The 24943-nt window shown below is 45.4% G+C and overlaps 1 pseudogene; it reads right to left on the reverse strand.

Moving 5' to 3' along the window:
• Window positions 1-19362: 19362 nt before the first annotated feature.
• On the reverse strand, window positions 19363-20267 carry LOC112630658 (annotated as a pseudogene).
• Window positions 20268-24943: the final 4676 nt, after the last annotated feature.

Consider the following 24943-nt stretch of genomic DNA (forward strand, 5'->3'; position numbering starts at 1 on the left):
AACAGTCCTTCACTCCTCCTTGTGTCCATACCCTTTGCAATGTGACTTTATAGCTCCTCCTTTCGAGAGGTGGACTCCTTCTCATCTCCTTGATTTCGGGCTGATTATGTAACTTTCAGTGTAATAAGGCCAATTGAATCTAATACAAGTGATGTTTGCCAGTTCTGAGCCCAGGCCTTAAGAGGCCTCACACACTTTTGCCCTTTGCTTGGGATTCCTGCTCCATCCACCTGAACAAGCCTGAGCTAGTCTACTAGAGGATAAGAAGACTGTTATTACCAGCTCTGGCTCCCCAGTCTACTGGAGGATAAGAGACCTCTATATCCTCTTATCCTTCAGTAGGCTGGGGTGCCAGAGCTGGTTAGCCCAGTTACCTCCCAACAGAGACCCCAGGCAGGTGAAAGAATCCAGTCAAGGTCAGCAAAGTTGACCCATGGCAGGCCACAGATACAAGAGGAAGCCCATCTAATTCCAGCCTGAATTGTCAACCTACAGAATCATAAGCAAAATAAATGCTTATTGTTTGAAGTCACTGAATTTTGGAGTCATTTGTTATGTAGCGCTAAATAGCCACTGCAGAGGCTGAGCACTAAGAGAGCTATTTGTCTATCATTTCTTGGGATATTGGAGTACAAGCCTTTAGTAGTACCAGTCAGTTGACGAATGGAGACAGGAAGGGATGGGGATAGAGTGAGCAGCAGGATAAGGTTGTGTCTTGGGAGATGTTGCTGTGGACTCAGTACTCTCAAGTAGCAGGAGGAGCCAAAGCAGAAAGAGAATGTAGCAAACAGGAGCCCAGAGGAGTGGCTAGAGAAGCACTCTTAAAACCATCTCAGGGGCTTCCAGAAATATTTAGGAGAAAGATGAAAGGCTAGAGGTCTTATAGAGACAATGTGGTTGGAGCCAGAAAGACTATGTAATTTTAATATTACATCCAAGGCTACTCTGATTGAATTTTTTTTTAACCTCAAATTAGAGATTGTAACTTTCCAAAACATATTAGAAATAGGAAGTTTTCGGCCAGGCACAGTGGCTCACACCTGTCATCCCAGCACTTTTGGAGGCCAAGGCAGGAGGATTCCGTAAGGTCAGGAATTTGAGACCAGCTTGGCCAACATAACAAGACCCCATCTCTAGAGAAAAATAAAATAAAACAGAAATAGAAAGTTTTAGCAAATTTGTTACACATGAATTCTTCCAAATAGTGAAAAAAAAATCAGTAGATTGTGTTTACTTTATTCATCCTCGAAGGATTCTTTATTTCCAATTCTTTGGGGATAAGAAGAATAAAAATTGAGAAATGACTGCGAAGACTAGCAGCATTTATCACATATTCTTTGTACACATGGAGAAAGTGAAGAGCACACCAACAAATACTAAGTTACTATGGCAAAGAAAGAAGTCTGGTGCTTACTTATATTGGGTTATCTTCTCCTTTCAGGCAAGTGTGAAGAGTACACGTCTTTGCTCACTCCCCTTGCCATAGAGAGAAGAAACATGACTAGTGGAGCTCAATGCGGCAGTGAACAGCAGGGAACCTGTCATTTCTGAGCTGAAGCATTTCAATGTTTGTATAGAACCCTCCACCATTCTTGCCTGCCACATGGACTGAGGAGGCTGTGTGTTCCAGATGGCAAAACCACGGAGTGGTGGTATCTCTGTCTGCGTGGATCACTGAGCCAGGCCATGAAGTGAAGCTGCCTTAGAAGTTACCCAGGCCTGCAGCAGGTATTGCACAAATATGAAATCAACTTCAGTTGTGTCAGACTGCTGCGGTCTTGGCATTACTTGTTACTGAAGCATTGCCTGGCCTAGTCTGACTAATACAGTATTGAAAAGCTGACATCTGGCCGGGTGCGGTGGCTCATGCCTGTAATCCCAGCACTTTGGGAGGCCGAGGCGGGCAGATCACAAGGTCAGGAGATCGAGACCATCCTGGCTAACTCAGTGAAACCCCGTCTCTACTAAAAATACAAAAATTAGCCGGGCATGGTGGTGGGCGCCTGTAGTCCCAGCTGCTCAGGAGGCTGAGGAAGGAGAATGGTGTGAACCCGGGAGGCGGAGCTTGCAGTGAGCCGAGATCACGCCACTGCACTCCAGCCTGGGCGACAGAGCGAGACTCCTTCTCAAAAAAAAAAAAAGAAAAGCTGACATCTGATTTAAAAAAAACTATCAATGTTGCAAATACATTACAAAAATGAGGAAAAATTGTTGTGCTGTTGTTCAGTGCAGATTTTACATGGTTTAATTTTTGGCAAGCAAGATCTAGTGTTCAGAGGAGCATCCAAAAAATTTTGTGAGCATGCACATGATAATGGAAATTTTATCCATTTGGCAGAAGCCACAGCCAGATTTGATAATATTATGGTAGAATTTTTCTGCATAATATAAATGTTGACACTAAATAATATTGCACCTATTTCGAGAATGAAATACAAAACTAATTAAAATTGTAGCAGATGCTGTGAGTGAAATAGTCTGAATAAGGTAAAAAGAGCTAACTATTATTCATTATTTTGGCTACAACCTTGATGTGTTTGAGACACAACTCCTGACGGATATAGAACAGATAACTTTTTTTGTTGTTATTGCATTTGTGGATTCTCAAAATGCAAATATTTCCATATGCAAACATATTGGGGATTTTTTTTCTCCAGCAAATGTCACAACTGGGGAAGGATTATAAACAATGTTAGTAAACCACTTACAAAACTAATCAAGAATAAAATAATTTGAAGCGCCTTGAATATCACAATGTTGCAAATATGCATGGAAAGCAGGACAGAATGAAACAGATGATTCTAAGAAATGATTCTAGTGCATTTTCTTTCTTGACTAGATATTTTAATCTTAGTAGCGAATGGTGCAGGAAAAATCTCTTCTGACACCACTGAATTTTTTTGTACCATCCAGATCTATACAACTGCCTTTCAGCTTCAGTGAAATGTTGTGTATTAAAAACACATTTACCAAACATAAATTTGAAACCCTGTCAAATGCATGATGGGAGAGTTGAGTTTATGCCATTATGGCACTAAAAACTCAATTAGAGACTCTATCCAATTCTTCTTCAGAAAATTTTGATATATTAATAAAGACAAGGATTATAAAATTCAAGCCAAAGGTAAGTTTTAGAAAATATCCGCTGTTAAGTTTATTTGCTCAGGATTCATTTGGGAAGATGTTTTAAGTAAAATTAATGCTATGTATATCCAAAATAATACAGGAGCTGAAATTCAACATATTGCCCTAAGAAGCATCCAAAGCAATTGTGTATCTGCAGATGTTTATTGTGTCGACTGGGAGATGGGGTGAGAGTGGAGGCTTTTCTTCCTGTTGAAAGAAGAAAGAAAGTTGTTGGCATCTGGACTCATGGTAAGAGGGGTGGTTGACGCCATGGCTTGGGAGGAGGCAGCCTGCCCTGCAGCATGGTAGGCAGCAGACCAACCAGGAGTGGTCCCTGGTGAAGGGCCTCTGCCATTGAGATCCTGGAATTTTCATGTCTGATGGCCAATGTCCAGTGATCTTTTCTGCATGGATGTTCTGCCAATCCAGGCCTTCAGTATAACTTTGTCAAACTCCACAGCCTCTACTTAGGTCCAGACTCAAACTCCCACTGCCTAGGAGGCAGTGATTGGGCGGCAAGACAGAATGAGAGATGCAGTGAGAACATCTGGCTGAAGTGACAAGCAGCCATGCTGCCTGCTGGTGTGCAGTTCTGATGACAACCAAGGCAATTTCATACATGACTGCACAAAGTTAATTTAACACGTTTGACTCTGCCATTTCATCCTAGTACCATAGATAAGATTTGTTGAGTAATTACTATGTACCAGGCCCTATTCTAAACTCTTTGTGAATATTAATTAATTTAATCCTTGAAGCCATCTCACTATTGTGCCCATTTTACAGATTAGGAAACTAAGTCCCAAAGAGGTTACACTAATTACCTAAGGTCAAATTAATGACAGAGTCTGGCTCCAGAGTCCACACTTTTAACCAGAGTGCAACGGAATCTGAATGTTACCCTTATAACCGAAGAGTTCACAATAGTGTTGTGAGTTTTACTCCTAGAAAAAAAACACGCACACAGTCCCCCATCCCTCTGTCCCCCAGATAAATCCAAAATCTGCTGCCAGCTTACGGTGAGGTTGAAACTGCTTCTGGACCAAGTGTGGTGGCTCATACTTGTAATCCCAGCACTTTGGGAGGCTGAGGTGGGAGGATTGCTTGAGTCCAGGAGTTCAAAACCAGCCTGGGTGACATGGTGAAATCCTGTCTCCACAAAAAATACAAAAATTAGCTGAGTGAGGGGGTGGATGGCACATGCTTGTGGTCCAGCTACTTGAAAGGCTGAGGTGGGAAGACCACTTGAGCCCAGGAGGTCAAGGCTGCAGTGAGCCATGATCACAACACCGCACTCCAGCCTGGGCAACAGAGTGAGACCTTGTCTCAAAAAAGAAAAGAAAATAAAGGAAATAAAATAAAAAGAAAAAAAAATAACTGCTTCAGATTATCAAGGTTTCAGGAATGCTGATGTTGAGCCTAGAATCTGCTTCTGCTCGTTTGTCTCTGATGTGGTTTGGCTCTGTGTCCCCACCCAAATCTCAAGTTGAATTGTAATCCCCACATGTTGAAGGAGGGGCCTGGAGGAAGATGATTGGATCCTGTGGGTGGTTTCTCCCATGCTGTTCTCATGATAGTGAGTGAGCTCTCACAAGATTCGATGGTTTAAAAGTGTGTGGCAGTTACCCCCTTGTTCTCTGTGTCTCCTGCTCCACCACGGTAAGACGTGCCAGCTTCCCCTCCACCTTCTACCATGATTGAAAGTTTCCTGAGGCCTCCTAACCATGCTTCCTGCACAGCCTGTGGATCTGTGAGTCAATTAAACCTCTTTTTTCCATAAATAACCCAGTCTCAGGTAGTTCTGTATAGCTGTGTGAGAATGGACTAATACAGCGTACCAAGCAGGCTGTGGGCTTCCCTATCTCTTAGCGTGGACTAAGAGCAGGTCAATGCCCCACACTGGCAGGAAAACCTGCTGCCACCCCTCAGCAGAGAGAGAAGGGCATTGCGTGCCTGGGAAACTGAGCAGGAAAACTTTCACTCTTACGATGGTTGGGGTGGACGGGGAATATTTGTTCCCAGATCCGGGGCCATGCAGCAGCTACTTGGGAAGGAAAGAGTGACCCTCCCATTCCTACCCAAAGCTTTGGCTACATCCTAGGGCATGACTTGCCAAAGTCAAGGAACATCAAAGTTATGGTGACCAACTTCTCCTAGTTTCCCACAACTTTCCCCCTTTAGCTGTGAAAGCCCCACATCCTGGTAACCCCTCAGTCTGAGCAAACTGGAACAGAGGGCATCATGATCAAAGATGAAACCAAGGAAAACCCTTTCCACTCTAGCCTCAAATATGGAAGGCCAAAACCCCCAATTCTCCCATCTCATGGAAGCCAGGAGATCCCAAACCCTCACCATCAGACTACAGGCTGCGCCTCGCTGCTCTCAGTCCTAGGGAACTCGACATCTCCTCGGAGCTCTGAGATGAGGCATTGAGGACACAGACCTTGCATTCCATCTGCATGCTCCCATCTCCCCCGAGGCTGCCAAAAATTGGACACTGGGAGATGGAGATGCTTGGCAGCTGGAGTCACTCCTAGCCTCGGGCAAATTTTCCAGGCTTTTACGTCTTTGAAGGAGATGGCAATATTCCCCATTTCTTCCAGATCCACACCGCCTGGGGTCAGAGATGCAGGGAGCTGGCCAAAACGCCTTTCTCTGTGATAAAGAGGCCACAGCGTTAAATCCCGTGAGTTCATCAATAGGTAACAAAATATTTTGCATGATTTGGCCTTGACTGAAAGGAAATTGTGAAACCTGCAAGGTGCTCTCTGTTCCTAGTGTGGACTCCCCAAAGAGGTTCTGGTCCTGAGCATGGCTACAGACGTTCATTGCATGTAATCCAGACCTCATCTAATGCTATAAGTAAATAAACTCTGGATATTCAGAGAGAACAAATCACCAGTCCATCAAAATCCTTGGGGTAAATTAGTTCAGAAGACTGGACTAGAGACACACTCCGTGACTCACCCCCACCCAGAGTAAATAAGGGAAGATTAAGCACAACTTGATTGAATCATGCTGAAGTTTGGCATAACACAACAAACAGATCAGCCTGAAATCTCACATTAGGAACACATAATCTCATAAAATTTATGACTGTTATTGCTCACCACATATGTTTCTGGGTTACTGTGTGCCGGGCTTCAAGCGAACTTCATTGCTGGGGTCTTGAGGGGGCTGCTTGCTGATCCATAGCGTATTTCAAGAAAGAAGCCACATTCCCAGTTGACACTCTTTGGCATGAGTTTCCATGTGGCCTGGCCATGGGAGGGAAGGAGACTGGAGGGGGGATCTTGGCAGTGGGAAGGGGGTTTTGTGCCGTGCCCCAACCGGGCCCCTTGGCAAGGTCTCCTTGAGATGCTGAAGGGAAGACTGGCAGGCAAATCTTTTCTATCCCTCTTAGCCTCAGTTTCCTTATTTGCAAAATAAGGGGTAAAATTAGATGATCTCTGAGGTCTTTTCAAGAAGATCAAGGGAGTGATGCATCTAAAGAGAATTCATCTAAAGAGAATGAATTGCCAATCTACTGCCCTCCATCTCCAAAAGGAAGCCAGAGCAAGAACTGGCCACTATGTCACCAACTGAGAGCAGTAGAGAATGGTGTGTGGCTTACAGGAGGCCATGGAATGCCAGCCCTGAGATCTGGGAGGAAAGGAGAGATGACCACATGCTTCAGGAGGGTCACCCTCAATTGTTGCCCAGAGCTAAAACAGAGTTCAGAAGTGTTTGCAAACTTGTATCGCCACTCCACCTTCCACTGCCCATTGATCGAGGCCCCTTTCCCCTCTGAGCCCAAACGCAACCTTATGATTCTTCTTGACAGAAGCTGCTACCCAACCATCAGATCTTGGTGGTGAGCAACAGCTGCTTTCCAACCCAAATGATGCTCAGGCTCCCTCCAGGCCCATGCTCAGGGATTCCGGGTCTGACTGTAGAGACTCCAGAATGTGGAGTCAGTGAGAAGCCAGAGCCCCAAGAGAGGGAGCCAATTCCCTGAAGTGAAGGGCCATCGTTTGCAGGAGATGGTTGCTGAAGTCCAAGTCCAGGGATTCCATAATGAAAGGAAGACGAAGCCCGTGAGCCCTGGATTCATTTATTGAAGCCCAGAGCAAGGCAACATATTCCCAGGCCCCAGGGCTGTGCCCTCAGGTGTCATCACAAGGGAACACATGTGTAGCAGAGGCAGGTGACATGTAGACACAGCAGGTGCCTGCCACGCTGAGGTTTGTGCCTCCCTGCACCCATCCGGGCTCTGCCCTGAACATCTCAGCTCAACAATCTCTCTCACGCAGATCCCTGCCTTCCCTGCCAACAGCCAAGGTCTAACCCTTCTGACCCTCGGGCCCTCTTCCAGGCTTTTCCTGTTCCATTTCCAGCACTGCTAGATCCATCCAGAAAGTTTTGAACAAAAGAGCAACATTTTTTTTTCTGGCTTGTTCATTTTCATTATGGTTTTCACAGCCAATTCCAGTAAATCTGCTACAATAAAAGTCCCTATTCATCATCCATGTTCTTCTAAATAATCTTAGATTTGATTTGAAGTCTACTTCAGTTAATATTTTGCCTTTTTTCAAAAAAATAGTTTTATTGTTTTTTCCTGATTGTAACTCAGATATCAGCTGGGGACTGCCCTGCCCCTCAACATCTGTGAAATGTCCTGTGGCAGACTGTATTTTCCAAATAAGGCCACAACATTATTTTGCATCCCATATGCTCGTTCCAGAACTTTGCGACTCCTCCATTGAGAGATGGCGGCTGTGTCATCTCCCCTTGAATCTGGGTGGGCCTTTTGACTGCTTCAACTGATAGAGTGCATGTAATTGACTGTGCAACTTCCAAAATGTGAGTCAGGAAAGCCACACAGCTTCCACCTGGCTCTCTCTCTCTCAGGACACACACCTTAGGAGTCATGGACAGCCACGTAAGAAGTCCAGCCCCTTGAAGATGCCCGGCTGCCAGCACCATGCAGAGACCACATAGAGATGGAGAGAAATTGCAAGAAGCCCCAGTTGCTCCAGCTCCAGCTGCCTGAGCCTTTCCAGCCCAGACACCAGACATATGGATGGGGAAGGCTTTGCTGGGAGTCCAGCTTCAGCCGCAGAAGAGACCCCATGCAAGAGCCACCCAGCAGAGCCCAGTCAACCCCCAGAACCTGGAGAGATATAAATGATTATTGTTGTCTGATGCCAATAAGTTTGAAGTGGTTTTTTAGTGTAGCAAGGGATAACAGGGACAATTTGGCTGAAGTTCAAGCAATTCTGTGTCCTGTGGAACTCACAAGGCTTTCCAAGGCTTCTGCGGATTCCTGGAAAAACAGAATGGATTGTTCATTTGTGGGTTATATGTGTTCAGATGCTGCCTCTGTCCGACCCCACACAGCATGTGAAATGTGGCCCCAATTTCATGTCCCACAACAGTCGCTCACACCAAGCATCTGAGTGGGTAGTAGACCACGTGGGAGATTTAAGATCATGTTGCCGACCACATGGGATTTTGTCAACTTGCTACCTCTTCTCCCCTCCCTCTTCCCAGTCTCATCTCCTCTCAGGTTGCTCTGGGAACCCACGTTCTTCTCCCTTCTCCCTCTACTATGAAGAGCAATTAAAATTTCCTCAAGTGCCTAATCCCAAACTTCCACACTCAAGCACATCAAGAATCCAGCCTTTACTGGAGCCAATTGAGGTTATAGATGAGCAATTATTCTTGTGTGCATTCATTGTAAAAAAAATTCAAGGAACACCCAGAAAAATAAAAGAAGAAAGTAAAAATTACCCCCAAATCCCACTATCCAGTGATAAGCACTATTAATGTTTGGTAAACATCCTATCAGTATACACTTTTACATATATAAGATTATACTATCCTTGCTGCTCTATGCTTCCCCAAGTATAATTGGTATTAATAACAGCTTTACCATTTATTTAGCACCTACTAAGTACTTAGCAATTATATAAAGGTAGCATCCTCAATGCATCATTATCTTCCTTTTCCTAAGGGATTTTGGAAAGAGTCAGAGCAGGGACCTGAACCCAGACCCTCCCAACCATAAGGCCAGTGCACTTGCCACTAAATCATTCAGTCATAGCGGAATCTTTCCCCCAGACCTGCATATCACTGTGGAGAGACTATGCTGGCCTGCATATCTTGAGCCAGGTCTAGCATCCTAACACATTCCTGTGCCCTCTTTCAGAGAGTTCAAGGCATCGGAGCTCCCAGGAGTCTGTGTTTGGCTCATTCCCGGTGAGGCTGAGTTTCTGAAAGGAAGTGAAAGTCTGGGCCCCACAGGAGAAACAGGGAGGGTTCTGTGTCCTCAGTATAGCAGAGCAAAGCCAGATAGGAGCTCTCCTCTGCCTCCGTGTCTGCGGGACGGAGGGGGCCCTGCTGGGAGTCTGGGGTGGTCTCCCGTGAGTTCAGCATGAACCATCTGCCTCTTCCTCCCAGGGAGTGTTTGTCCCAACTCCTGAGGGCCTCATCTGTGCAGGGCCCACCAGGCGAGGAGGACATGTCTTAGGAACAGGCTGTGCTTGTTCCCTCAGCCCTAGAAGAGACTCTGCCAGGTGGCACTTGCCCTTCCCTGGGGAGGAGTCTGCAGTATGTTCTCTGTCAACCTTTACTGATGAGCACATGTTCCAAGCAGAGCCCCAGGGGACTAGCATCTGCTCTGACCCCTTCCAGAGAAACCCTGGGTGAGAGGCTGAGAGAGGAGATCCCACACTGGGGGCACTACAGCCCTGAAGAGGAGGAGCAGCCTCTTGCGAGGGCCTGACCTTTCCTTTGATGACTTTCTTGGGCTTTGCACTAATTGTGAAGAAGTAAAAAGTGAGTTATTAGTCTCCAGCTGTTCCCACAGATGCTGACATTTGAGGGAAGCTAAGGGCAGCAGACTCCTCCCCACCACACAACCACACTTATAGCCGTCCACTTGAAGGTGGGCCTGCCTTGCAGGAGGTCCCCTTTGACTCCAGAGACTCAGACACCCCCAGCTCAGGGTAGACATTTAGAAGTTAGGCTGTGAGTCCAAAAGCCTCAGACTTGAGATCTGGCTGCCACTTATTTACTTGAACCCAGGATAATTTGTTTAACTCCTCTGAGCCTGGGCTTCCCCATCATCTTAGTTTTGTTTCCCCCATAGAAGTACCCCTTAAGATGGGGGTTCTGTTGCTGGTGTTTTAATTGGGAGGTGATCCCAGGAAGATCCAGCAGGGGAGCAGGTAAGGAAGGGAAGTAAGCCAGTGGAAGATCATTGTCAAGCCAGTGACAAAACAGAAGCTTAATCCTGCTGGGGAACTCTTAGAGGCAGTGGAGAATACATGTCCTGGAATTATCCCCCATTTCCCTAACCCCAGGGAAAAGGAGCTGGCATATTGATCCACCAATTCCCACCGGTCATTGTTTAAAGGCTCCCCCTGAGGAGGGGGTCAGGGATCATACCTGTGTCCCTCTGGCCTGTCCTATGCACAGGTAGAGCAGGCTCCAGCCACCAGAGACAGCCTCAGGCAGAGTCACACACTGCCCTTGCACACTACTTTTGTTACAAAGTAGACTGGTGCTATGGGCAATCAAGGACGTGTCTTCGTCCTGCAAACCTCCAGTGCCCTCCAGTGCTGTGGTAAGTGCCAAGGGGATATGGTGGGGCACCCTCAGCCTCTGCTACCACCACCTCTAAAACAAGAGAAATGACACTGGTTGCTTGGGATGGCTGTGGGGAAATATGCAGATTTTGTTTTATTTGATTTGTTTCAGCAGGCAGTTGACTTGGTTAAACTCTCACTGCATATTCTGTCTCCTGGGTGGCAGCTCAAATCCCCACAAATGCATCAGTCAGAGGTCAGCCCAAGACTGAGGCAGAGTTTATGCCCTGAATTTAGTGCTTATCCTCTTTTGATCAGTCTTTTCAACTACATCGCCTCCATTTACAGTGAATATAGTTTCCTCAAACCCTGTCCTTTTGCCAGAAAAACTATATGCTGTCTCTCAGAGTTCTATTCTAGCCTTTCTCCGCGGGACATGCTCCTGCTGGCTTTTTAAAAGTTGACCGTGGGGTAGGTGCAGTGGTTCATGCCTGTAATCTCAGCACTTTGGGAGACTGAGGCAGGAAGATCACTTGAGGCTGGGAGTTCAAGACTAGCTTGGACAACACAGCGAGATTCCATCTCTACAAACAATAAAAAATTAGCCGAGTATGTTGGTGCATGCCTGTAGTCCCAGCTACTTGGAAGGCTGAGGTGGGAGGATTGCTTGAGTCTGGGAGGTCAAGGCTGCAATGAGCCATGATTACACCATGTACTCCAGCCTGGGCAAGAGAGTGAGATCTTGTCTCAAAAATAAATCAATAAAATAAAAGGTGACTGTAGGTTACCATTCTGCTTAACAATAAGCTGAATGAATAAGCACACAATAACTAGGGTTGAGAGAGTCAATCGAATAAAACCCACAATCAAGTTAAGGACCAGTCCTGAATACAGATAACCTGTCTCATTGTGCAATCATGTCTCCAATCACATGACTGAACTTTCAGTTTGGGTGAAAAAAAAGGCCCTTGTAGCTATGTAGCCTTTTATTATTTCTGTAATGAATCTGGCCTATTTGACCCCAGAGATATCAATGTGCCAACAGTTCCTGTTCTTACCCCAGTGTTCTCACATAGGACCTCTTGTCCCCAGAAAGTCTACTAATCCCCATAACCTTATCCCACCCTCTCTCACTCAGCTAAAATTTTCTGATAATCCACTTCTGATGGTGCCTCTAGGAGAGGGGTGACAATTTTGGATGAGTGGGGAGATGCCACGTTTCCAGATTGTTCTGAGGATTAAATAAGTTAATACATATAAAGTGCTTAGGACTTGACTTGCCCATAGGCACATAGTAAGCCCTTGATAAACGGTGGTGGTGGTAATATTGTTAGTATTATTATCTTATTATTATTCTCTCTTCTTAGTTGTAAATGTCATAAGCATAGAGTAGGAACTCAATCACTGTGTGTGGAATGTAACTTAATTGGAAAGATGCCCTCTGTCATGGCCTAGAACCTAGACACCTCAGAGCCTAATTAGCAGTGAGTCAGGAAATACAGATGCCTCCCCTGAAATGGTGAGACTAAGGTATATTAGTCCATTTTCATGCTGCTGATAAAGACATACCTGAGACTGGAAAATTTACAAAAGAAAGAGGTTTAATGGACTTACAGTTCCATGTAGCTGGGGAAGCCTCACAATCACGGCAGAAGGCAAAGAAGAGCAAGTCACATCTTACATGGATGGCAGCAGGCAAAGAGAGAGAGCTTGTGCATTGGAACTCCTCTTTTTAAAACCATCAGCTCTCATGAGACTTATTCACTACCATGGGAACAGCATGGGAAAGACTTGCCCCCATGATTCAATTACCTCTCATTGTGTCCCTCCCACAACACATAGAAATTCAACATGAGATTTCAGTGGGGACACAGGCAAACCATATCATAAGGTGACCCAGGTCAGTGTCAGCTCCACCAGGAGGACTCCTTTTCCATCTGAATTTGGTACCCTCCTTTATGTTCCCATTGCACACTACTCTTGTTCCAAAGTAGACTGGGTGCTATGGGCAACCAAGGATGCATCTTCATTCTCCAAGCCTCCAGGGCCTGACACATGATAAACGTCCAGTAAGTATTTGCTAACTGAATATTGGCTTACTTACCTTCCCCCAGGCATTTTATTTTATTATTTCATTTTATTTATTTTGGCTTTCATTTTAGGTTCAGGGGGTACGTGTGCCACTGTGTTACATGGGTAAATTGTGTGTTGCTGGCATTTGGTGTACAAATGATCCCATCACCCAGGTAGTAAGCACAGTACCCAATCATTTTTCAACCCTTCCCCTACTCCCAACCTCCCCGCTCTATGGGTCCCCAGTGTCTACTGTTCCCAGCTTTGTGTCTGCCCCCACACATTGTAATGTCTAGCTAGCACAGTACCTGCCCCTAGTAGAGACTTAGAGGTTTATTAAGTGTATGAAGAGCATAGATTTCCTTCATCACATGCAGGTGAAAGAAACATACTTTTTCCTTCTAAATCTAGTTAAATCTGGCTCTAGCCCTCACATGCCTGACTGAGAGCTGTCTGATACATTGAATCAGTAACCCCCAATTCTAATCCCTTATCTGCGTCTACCATAGAGGCTGGAGAAGCTACAATGCACTTTTTTCCCAGCATCCTTTGCAGTTAGGAGTGGTTGGGAGATGCAGTATAGGCTGATGAGAAGCAAGACATTTGCTGGCAATGTCCTTACTTTCCTTCTTCCTGTGCGATATACAGACACATGTCTGGGGGTACAGCAGCCCCCTTGAAAACATGAGGAGACAGTGTGAGGAAAAGACTGAGACAGTTACCCACAAGTAAGCCTTGATGTCCCTGAGTCATGAACCAGTGCCTCCAGACATCTGTCTGCAGGCTGTTGGCTCAAGGGACTCCAGTTAAGTCTTCTGAATTTCACTCCTCACTGAAACTAGATGGGGTACCTCTCTTTCCAGAGGATCCTGAGGAGGGGTAAATAAGAGATGTTTATCCAGTTATCCTGCCACAAATGAATAAAAACATCTTGCTCAGGTCGTTTAAGTCCAGAATTAAGCACGGAATTTCCCTTCTGTAAAAAAAGGAAGTTGGACCAGGTGATGGCAAAGGTTCTCGCCCTGGAGTCCAGCCTGGAAGAGGCGGTCACAGTGGTGACACCCTGTGATCCCCACCCTTCCTGACTCAAGCTGAGCTTGCTAACAGAGTGCAAGGCTCAAACAGAGAGTGTTCCAGGCTATTCCTATGTCCTTCACCAACCTGCGAGCAAAGGGAGCACCAGACAGGGAGGGAGTGAGGATACACCGAGCAGAGTCACTGGGACTGGAGGAGGCCAAACATCATGCGTAAGTCAGCAGGCAGGTGTGAGAACCAGCTCGACTTGAAAGCCAAAGACTCAGAGAGCTGTAAAGTTTAGAGCTGAAGAGTGGACTGCCATGAATGTGAATGTAGTGGAGAGAAGGTGGGGATATTTATGGAGCTGATTCTAGAGACCAGAACAGTAGCTGATGAGGAAGAGCTGTCTTCCTCCTAACCTGCTGTAGATTTGAAATTCCGGGAGGAGCTCACCTTCTAGCCCACTCAGATGTGTGCGTGTGCATATATATGTGTGTGTGTGTGCGCATGCGCGCGTGTGCATAGTATGACTGCTGGCCCCTTAGGCTCCAGGCTGATTGAGGGAAAAGCTTCATGCTGTCACATCTCAACATCAGTGGGCTTCAGAATCTCTAAACGGAACCTGCAATCTCTTGGATATGGGAGAAGAAAGGAAGCAACTAAGCCCTTGGCATGGGTCGGGCATTGTGCTGGCACCTGCATGTCCATTGCACTTGCAGTGAGCCTGCAAGATAGAGATGATCAAACCCACTTCATTGGCTTTGCAGAGAGCACTTGATGAGACCAGAACTCACCACTGGCAGGGCCGCTCCCCTGAGCTTCCACATTTCCTGCTTGCACAGCTTAGATCTGTGTGGCTATGTGCAAGTCACCCAGCCTTTAAGAACCTCAATTTGCCATTTGGAAAAAGGGAGCAGTTTGGAGTTGCAGGCCCAGATGATGATTCCCCTTCTCCTTGGTCCTCAGTGTTATAGTGAGGATGGAATTAAATAACATTTGTGAATTCTTATAAAATTGTGAAGTGCCATAACAATGAAAGGCTTATAATTATTTTCCACAACAACAACAATAATAAGCTAAATTTGATTCTGGCATAAAAATGCAATAGCTAAGATTCAATGATGTAGAATAGATCGATTTGGGGAAAATTATACTTCATATGCATTTCACAAGCTAGTGAAAGCGCACATTGCCATGGCCATGAGAAAGACCAGGAGAAGAGAAAGGCTCATAAATTCAGCAAGTTTACCCAATTTCAGTTGACTCAAATGCACAACAATTTATTCTCAAATACTCTGCTGGGTTTAAGGAAAGACTCAATGATTACAATATACTCTTAAAGCCTTTAAGAGAGTTTAAGCAATCATTTGTATTCTAAATAGGCCTTCCTGACACATCCTCCTTAAAACGTTAGATCAGAAATGGAATTCAAAGCCAGAGGCTGGCTGGCAGCGCTCCTGCTGTTCTATCAAGTTGACTGTGGGTTCCCGTTCTGCTTAGACAATAGGCTGGATAAATGAGCATGCATAGCCAGAGCCTGGGAATCTAATCAAATGAAACCTTCCATTAAATTAATCTGACACAGCTTTGGCCATTTTTCTGGACTAGTCCTGGATTCAGATACTCTATCCTATTATCCAGCTGTATCTCCTACCATGTGACCCAATTTTGAGTTTGAAAGAAAACGTCCCCTGTTGCTATGCGGTCTTCTACTGTTTCTGTGATTCAGCTTGCCTTGCTTAAATCTCATGAACACCCTGACCTCACACTCCTCTACTTACCTCTCTCTTATCACACAGGATCTCTCATCCCGAAATTGTCTCCTCAGCCTCATGTTCCAGTCCACTCAGCTGAAGCTTTCCCAGAATCCGCTGCTGACGATGCCCCTTGGAGAATGCTGATTACTTTGGGTGAGGAGAGATGCCACGTCTTGGAGCATCTAAAGTCACCAGCCCATGAGACGCGAGAGCAGTGCTGAGCTCCATACAGAGATAGAAGAAGGGTGTCTCCCACGTTTAGTCCATGAGCCTCAAAGCACCTCTGCTTATACCAGTGTCCTCAACCTCCTCATAACAGCAGCCCCTCTGGCTTTCCTTCTAAGCCTTCTGTCTGCAAGAGGAGCCTGTGAAGGACTGACCCTCTGCCATTCCCTTCATCCTTCAGTCTCTACTTCTCTTCCTACCCAAGGCAACTCTACCATCGATGTCTTCCATGTTCTTTGGCCAGCAAAGGCCCTGTGCTCAGAGTTCCACAGATGGGCTATCAGTTCAACCAAAAGCAAGCCTTGCATCTCTCTGAATCCCACTTTGGACCCAGCTACCACACCTTGCAATGTGAATTTTGCAATGTGAATTTTCTAATTCCAGATTCTCTGTCCTGTTGTAACTTCTGTGTCAAACCATGTGTTTCCATTTTAAGGCTCGAAAAATATGATCAGCCTGGCTCTGGGGGCTTGCACTGCCTTTAAGTCCCTTCTGACTCATGCCCAGCTGTCTTAGAGCACAGAGCAGGCTCCTACACCTCCCCTGACAGATGCCTTCTGGCCAGACTGGGTGCTGGAAGGAAGACCTGTGCCTCTCAAATACCCTCGTTTGTCCCTTCCTCAGCCAGAGAGCACCATGTGCCCAGGAAGAAAAAGTTGACCCCCCAGTCCAAGGCCCAACAACCAAGTTTTGTTTAGGATATAAGGCCATTGAACTGGTCTTATTTATTTTCTCTGCACTTGTGTTTCCTAAGTTTTTCCACATTATTTCCAATTTGGGCTGTCAGAAAGGGGAAAAATTAAAAACCAAGGATCTAGAGATAATGGAGTATCTTGGTGGTTACTGCATTAAAAATCAGCTGGCTAAAATGGGTTTGGAAGATCTTAGAAGGCAACTTGACTCAAACACTGTGCAAATCAAAATTGGGAGAGCCCACAGGCCAAGGTGCAGCTGAAACACTAAATGCACTCCCTCCCTCCCTAGTGAAAACACATGTGGACTCATGTGGACGCTGTCCTCTCACCTTCATCTACTTCTGGAAATAGTGAAATAGAGAGATAGGAACTGCTGTTCGGATTGGAGAACCCCAGGCATCTCAAACATGTGGCCCTATCTGTTACCCTTTATCTATCTGCCTTGCTCAAAGCTGTATTTTCATGAGCACATGGTAAGGCCTTAACTAATATTTGTTGAATAAATGAAGGAAGGAGGAATAGGATAAAATACATTTCAGCTGACTCAGATGCTTTTTTGGAGAGTTAGATATACATGTACAAATGGGTAAATATATAAAGAAATAGATGAATAATTAAATTGGCACTAATTGGTATGGTTGATAGAACACTAACACCATCTCTCTTGTTGACAGTGTGTGATTGAATTAACAGTATTAAGTGTGTCTATGACATGACCCTCCCTGCTTTTTTCTGTCATCCTCCTTACATCTTTCCTCACCTCCAGAAATTATCCCCTCCACAAACACACAGATTTGTGTGTCTACTAAAACAAAATCTTTCACAGATGGTACAGGTGCTAACAGAGAGAAGAAAGGGGAAGAGTGGATTCTAAGTGTTTCTTTTCACTTAATAATTTACCCTCAGGGCAATAGGAGTTTTGGTATAGCTCAAGGTCCTAAGACTGGGAATATAATTTCTAGCAGTGTATTCTTGAGAACAGCATGTCTTTATTGCAATGAATTATGTACTAGCTAAGCATCCATCACCACACTCCAGAAAGTCTGACCAATTGGTTTCAATACTTAGATGAGGCTTATTTTCAACCAGACATGCCCATTTGTAAATGCCTACTAAGTGTAACCCACATAAATTTGAGTGTCCTCATGGCCTTTTCAGCTCTTGCATAGTCAAAAGAAATAAACATTCAACTCCTAAATCCTTGAGGAAAAATGAAGATTTGGAAATGGGTTTTCGGATGATGTGGCCCAAGGATTTTGCATTGCTCTAACTGCTCTTCTCATGGGAAGCCACTGGCCTGTGCTTTGAAGTTAATGCAACAAAATCTATCACTTTACAACTCTTCCAGAGCCAACAACTAGGCTGCACAACTCCCTTTTAGAAATATGCAGGAAACATATTCACAGCAAAACATCTTCACTTAAGGCCAATGGGACCCCTCCCGACACTCAATACATCTCCTCATTCAACCCAGCTTGTCCTTTCTTGTTCCCCTATAGAGTGTGGAGCCTTCGGGATTTAAGGCAGTGGGGTCTGGTGCCCCTGCAGCCTGCCCTGCCCCTGCCACATCACTAACATCTGAGCACAGCATCCCGCCTCTTCAACCAAAGACTCTGCCCCTTAGCGATATCCACAGACCACATTTCCTCCAAGTTACAAGCTAAAATGTTGTTTCTTGCCCCAAATAAAACATAAGTTACTTACTCCAAAATTCAATGTGGCGGGGGGATGACACTACCTCACTTATGCTGAGGCCTGAGAGATGCTTTATGTGTGACCAAAATCACTCCTCGAGGGACAAATCGGGGGGACTAAGTCCTGGGCTGGATCTGAGGTGTCCCCTGAGTGGGACCAGGGGAGCTGCTCTCCCATTCATCTTGCTTCTCAGCTTAAGATACAGTGGCCCCCAAACCACCCTGCTGCCCTAGTTTAAACTCAAGTATTCCATCTCACTTGTAAAGCTGCCATTTTGCCTCTTTTTTTTCTTTGGGCTTGATTAGCCACATCAACACAGGGAATTCAAAAGGCCCCTCCAGTTTAAAATCAGCTCTCAAATTGCACAGCCACTCTTTGCCAAAAGTTGCTGATCTGTCTCCCGCAAGGATTGATCCAAGTGCTTCTCATTATCCAAGCTAGCTTCGATTGCTCCCGTGGTGCTGCCTGCGGTAGTAGCTCCTCCTACCACAACACAGGAAAACATTTGTGCCAGTAACAGATTCCTACTTGTGAATTAAATACATAAATCCTAGCTAACCTCCTCTCTACCCTCTCCTGTCTCTAGGGCAGTGAGGTGGTTGGCCACTAGATCAGACACCTGGCGGCGTTAAGAGTTGCAAACAGTCCCCATTGTTAAGGTCCTCATCTAACAACATCTTTCCTCTGCCTTTGCTGCATACCACCCCTGAAATCTTCAAATGGAGCTGCTAACACAGCTCAAAGCCCTTTTCTCTGGTTCCTTGCATGGAACTTCCTGTGAATTTCTTATGTTTCTAGTAGCAATCAGCTTGTATAAACAGTTTCAAAGCCAACTTGATTGCCAACCTTACAGTAGCTGTTGGGCTCCAGGGGAGCTGGTCCCAGCTAGAGCAGGGCAACAATGTGGATGAGTGCAACTATCCTTATCATTGATCGCCTCATTCCTTGCACAAAGCTTCTGCTTCTTAGTTGCATATCTATTGGGATTGATGTGCTAATGTCCAATTTGCAATCTCAAGAGAGAAGGTTTTTGTTTTTTAGGTTATAAATGCTTTACGTTTTTAACATAGAAGAAGCTCGGTGGTGGACATGTACGTGGTCATTTGATGTTTTTATGACTAAACGTTAGAGTTCAGGCTCTCTCTCTTATAGAACATAAATGTATCCCTACACATGCGTATGTAATTCTTATCAAAATTAAGCTTAGTTACTAAAAGAAGATTCGTTATCTGAACTTTCTTCTATAATTTCTTACTTTCGCCATCAGGCACTGGAGCATCTGGCCTCTCAGGAAAATCTGGGTCTAGTCCTTCTGATATCATTTTGTTTTTTGTTTCTTTTTCATTTTTGTTTTGAGACAGGATCTCACTCTGTCACCCAAGCTGGAGTGCAGTGGCACGATCTTGGCTCATTGCAACCTCCACTTCCCAGGTCCAAGTGATTCTCCTGCCTCAGCCTCACAAGTAGCTGGGATTACAGGCACATGCCACCATACCTGGCTAATTTTTTTGTATTTTTGGTAGAGACAGGGTTTCACCATATTTGCCAGGCTGGTCTCGGACTCCTGAACTCAAGAGACCCATCTGCCTTGGCTTCCCAAATTATTGGGATTATAGGCGCAAGCTACCACGCCCGGCCTAATTTTGTTTCTGATTGCCATTGCTGGTACACCTACTTGAACCATTTTGAGATCTCCGGCATATCTTGGAGCCTTGGCTACAGTTCAGCTGTTTCCTGCTGATCCCTCACTTTCCTGGGGTCCAGAGTCTTGTGTACTGTTCCATAACTGCTCTGAAGTGGCTTCAGAAGGTGCTGAAGTCCATTTGTGACACTAGTGACACTTAAAGGAGATACTTCAACTGTGACATCATCTAGGTCAGAGATAGATGACAACTTTGTGTCTAAAATGTTGAGAGTTGTTTCAATTTGTTGGATACAAAGAGAAAGATCTGCCAGTTTCTCCTCACAAACCACAGAAAAGCAGTTGAGGAACTGTACAGTGTGCACCACAAATTGGTTTAGAAAACCCACCGTTCTTTTCTGTTGAAGAGTTGGCACCTTGGTCAGGTCATGCCTGACTCCATGAGAGGAAGCCCATCGTCATCCATCTTCTCGGTGGGCGGGAGCCCCAGGGTTCACCCACAAACCCCTCCCAGATGGGGCCACCCAAGCCAGTAATGGTGTGTTAAGAGGGAGTTTTCGTAGGCATCCTCCATTTAACTGGTTCACAGAACCCTATGTTTATTTGATTCCCTGAGTGGTGCTGAGACCTGAAAACCATATTCTTCTCTAAAAGAGTAATTTTGGCCAGGCGTGGTGGCTCATGCCTGTAATCCCCACACTTTGGAATGCCAAGGCGGGTGGATCACTTGAGGCCAGGAGTTCCAGACCAGACTGGCCAACACGGTGAAACTCCGTCTCTACTAAAAATACAAAAATTAGCCAGGCATAGTGGTACATGCCTGTATTCTTAGCTACTCAGGAGGCTGAGGTGGGAAAATAGATTGAACCTGAGAGGTGGAGGTTGCAGTGAGCCAAGATCGTGCCACTGCACTCCAGCCTGGGCAACAGAGCAAGACTCTGTCTCAAAAAAATAATAATAAAATAAAGTAAAAGAGTAATTTTGACATCAGAGTAGGGCCTACCATTTCCTCTCAGGCTTTCCCATGCTATTTGGTGCTTGTAACTGACTCACCTACACTTGTTTGTATCACAGTTCCAACAACTTGGCAATCCCAGAACTTGTCTCTGTGAGTCAGGTCATGATTATTATTTTAATTTAAGAAACATAAGATTGCGTCTTGGGCAAAATCCCACTCTTCCCTCCACCCCACAAAGAGAACCTACACAAAACTGGGTCCACTTGTAGCTCTTTCCACATTGGGTTGCATGCTAAAGCATATTCAAATCCAACTCTGAAACACTGGGGACCTTTTGTGACGTAAACTGGCTAGCTCTTCACCCAACCTGATTCCTCTTCCTCCCGGCCACACAGGTAGATAAATTTCCCAGCCTCTCTTGCAACTAGGATTGGTCATGTGACTGTGTTCTGACCAATGACATGCCAGTGGGTATGATGTGGGCCACTTCTGAGCCTAGACTACAAGAACATCCTGTATCCATCTCCACTCACTTTCTCCTTCTGACTTGATGTAGGTGAGCTCTGCACTATCGGAAGGATGTGTTGAAGATGGGGAGGAGCCCAGTCCCTGAATCTTCACTTGTAGGAGAGATGCCCACTAATTTAGAACAAATATTTTGGACTCTACTGTGGTCTGAATGTGTCTCCCAAAATTCACATGTTGAAACTTAATGATCAATGTGATAAGGAGGTGGGGCATTTAGGAGGTGATTAAATCATGAGGGTTGAACCAGAATGAATGGGATTAGGCTCTTATAAAAGGGCTCAATAGAGTGAGTTCACTCTCTTCCACCCTCTCACCATATAAGGACACAACATCTCTGCTTCTGGAGGATGCTGCAACAAGCCAACATCTTGGAAACAGATAGCAGCCCTCGCCAGATACCAGTCCTGCCAGAACCTTGATCTGGGACCTCCCAGCTTCCAGAATGATGAGGAATTTCTGTTCTTTATAAATTGTCCAGTCTCAGGTATTTTGTTATAGCAGCACAAATCAACTAAGATGGACTCTATGTGAATAAGAAGTGAAATTCTATCACGTTTGAGCCACGATACTTTTGTTTATGATAGCAGTTGGCATTACTTTATCTAAGACATTATATGAGTGCTTTCCTGATGTGGCAGCACATCACACAGAAAACCTTCTTAAAATTCTTCAGACATCTTCTCATCTCCTTCCCAACCACTCCATCTCTATTCCCTCCTAAGAGTCCGCTTCCCACTCATGGACATGCCTATAACCACAATTCTCTGAGAAATATAATCCCACTCTCATTCTGACCCCTGTTCTTCCGAGAGGCTGCCATTATCTTTACCCTGAAATGTGGGTAAATTTTAAAGCCGTCATCTGAACACGAAGTTTGCTTTAATAGGTTAAACATGTTCTCCAACAATTTTCTGTAGACCCAGTAAAAGTAAACTTCATCCTATTCCAGACTAAACTGAACAGATTATTTTTTGAAATTACAAAGTAATCTGATATAATTAAAAATAATGTGGTATTGTTGTACAATGATTATTACAAAAGCATTATTTGTTCATCAGGGTAAGAGAGACTCTGCCATAGGAGACAGCCAGTCCCCCTCAAATCTCAGTGATGTGACCCAGCTGAATGCACAAAGTCTGCTTCAGGCCCCAGAGACTCCAGGGCACTCGTACTCCATGGGGTAGCTCAGAGATCCAGGCTGCTTTGACCTTGGGGCACCATCATGTCAACATGTGCTTCCACAGCAGAGGGAGAAAACACTGGAGCCTCTCACATGAGCTGGGCCATTCAATGCTCTGGCCTATATGCAGCTTGTCACCTCAAGTTACAGCTCATTGACTGGAGCAAGCCACATGGTTCCTCCAAACTTAAGAGGGGCCAGGGAAATGTTACCCTTCCATATCCAAGAGGGGACTGAGAGCTGGATTTGGACAAGCAAGATGCACTAGAAGACTCTACTTTTGACATCTTTTATTTTGGTTTCTTAATATTTATACCTTAAACTTCTGGGAAGTCCAAATTTTTCTCCAAAATAATCTTGTGTTTGAAATTTTTTTTTTTTTGCTAAGTAATTTGGACCTTTTCTTTCTAGCCCCAGCTAATTAGAATGAATGTAATGTAAGGAAACAAGTTCCTTTAACATAAACAAGAGCAAGGGAAATTAGAACCCGAAGAGAGGACCGCTCCTTCTCTCAGGAGACATGCTCAGCCGGGCAGGCCTGGGAGGACAGTGCAGGTGGGAGAGGGCCAGGAGAGGAGGTGCTTCTAGCATTGTGCTCCCCACCTCTCCTCTTTCCAAATCACAGAGCTTTCTACCACGATAAAAATACCTAGAGCCTCCGTCATTTTAGCAAGATTTAATTAAACTGCCCTAAATTAGAAAATCTAGTCATTGTTTGCATTCCTAGATGCCTATGTTTAGTTGAGTCACACGTAAGCAGAGAAATGAAAAATTAGCTTAATTTTTTGGCTGCAGGGAAGGGTGTGAATTGGCTTTTTGTCACTCGTGGGGAACATCTTGTGTCTTCCCTCAGCTGGGTTTCTCTGATGGGATTGCTTCTTCCCACCCTCCTGAAGGTCTCTAAGGACAAACTGCAGCTTGGCTCTGTCCTGGGGGAATCCTCCAGAGCCCACAGACAGACCAGCCAGATGGCAGAATCCAGGGGACTCCTCCTGAGAACAGCTGTGACCCTTCTAGGCTTCTGAGTAACTGACAGCTGCTCCCAAGTGGGCCTAGAATGGAAAGGGGGGCTTCTCACATGTGGGCTCAGAGCAGAGCTGAGTGCTGGGGAGGTATTCAGGAACCTCTTGTCTTGAAAAAATGACTCAGGGAAACTTCCAGAAACCCAGGGGTGGGGGAGTGGAAGGCCGTAAAGTAGCAGTGGATGCAATGTTTAAGAACACAGTTTTGGCCGGGCGCGGTGGCTCACGCCTGTAATCCCAGCACTTTGGGAGGCCAAGGTGGGCAGATCATGAGGTCAGGAGTTTGAGACCAGCCTGGCCAGCGTGGTGAAACCCTGTCTCTACTAAAAATACAAAAAATTAGCTAGATGTGGTGGCAAACTACAGGTACTCAGGAGGCTGAGGCAGGAGAATTGCTTGAACCTGGGAGGCGGAGGTTGCAGTGAGCCGAGATGGCACCACTGCATTCCAACCTGGGTGACGGAGTGAGACTGTCTCAATAAACAAACAAACAAACAAACAAACAAACAGTTTCTGGAGCCACCCTGTTTTGCCTTGAATCCTGGCTCTATTATTGGTGAGTTGTGTAACTGTGAACATGGTACTCAACCTTTCTGTGCCTGTTTCCCCCTCAGATCATCCTAGCACATGCCCCACCGTGTTGTTGTGATGATTAACCTAGTTACTAGATGTTAATCCTTATAACAGTGCCTTTCTTATACCAAGTGCCCAATAAATGCTAGCTTTTGTTATTATTACAAAGAGGCCCTCCCAGCCAAGCATCTGCCTATATCTGGGAACTTCCACTTGCTTTCCTGTGGTAGCACCCCAGGCATTCTCCTTCCAGAATGCCTCACTGTTCAAGTAGTGGAGAGCTTTTAATTTAATTTAATTAATTAATTTTTTAAGAGACAGTGTCTTACTCTGTTGCCCAGGCTGGAGTGCAGTGGTGTAATTGTAGCTCACTGTAGCCTTGAACTCCTGGGCTTAAGCAATCGATCCTCCTGCCTCAGCCTCTCCAGTAGCTGGGACTACAGGTGTGCACCACCATCCCCAGCTAATTAAAAGAAATTTTTTTTGTAGAGATGGGGGTCTCATTATGTTGCCCAGGCTGGTCTTAAATTCCTGGTCTCAAGTGATTTTCCGACCTTGGCCTCCCAAAGTGCTGGGATTACAGGCATGAGCCACTGTATCCAGCCTTGATTTTATTTTGGTCCAGAAAACTGATCACTTTGATGGACCAATCTTCAGGCAATGCCTGATCTGTGGGTAGGGAGAGCTACAAGCAGCGTGGTATCTCAGAAGCTATCCAGGGTTTGGGTCCAGCAACAAAGCTGTCATGGGGAACAGCCTAAAGCTGGAGAATCTTTCAGAAAACCCAGAGCCAACTCAGGCCCTGGAAGTAACCATGGAAACAGGAGCCCACAGAGGCATGCAGGGTGTGGGATAGGTACGTGGGTGGATGGATGGATGGA

Source organism: Theropithecus gelada, chromosome 8 (assembly GCF_003255815.1).
Source record: "Theropithecus gelada isolate Dixy chromosome 8, Tgel_1.0, whole genome shotgun sequence".
NCBI lineage: Eukaryota > Metazoa > Chordata > Mammalia > Primates > Cercopithecidae > Theropithecus > Theropithecus gelada.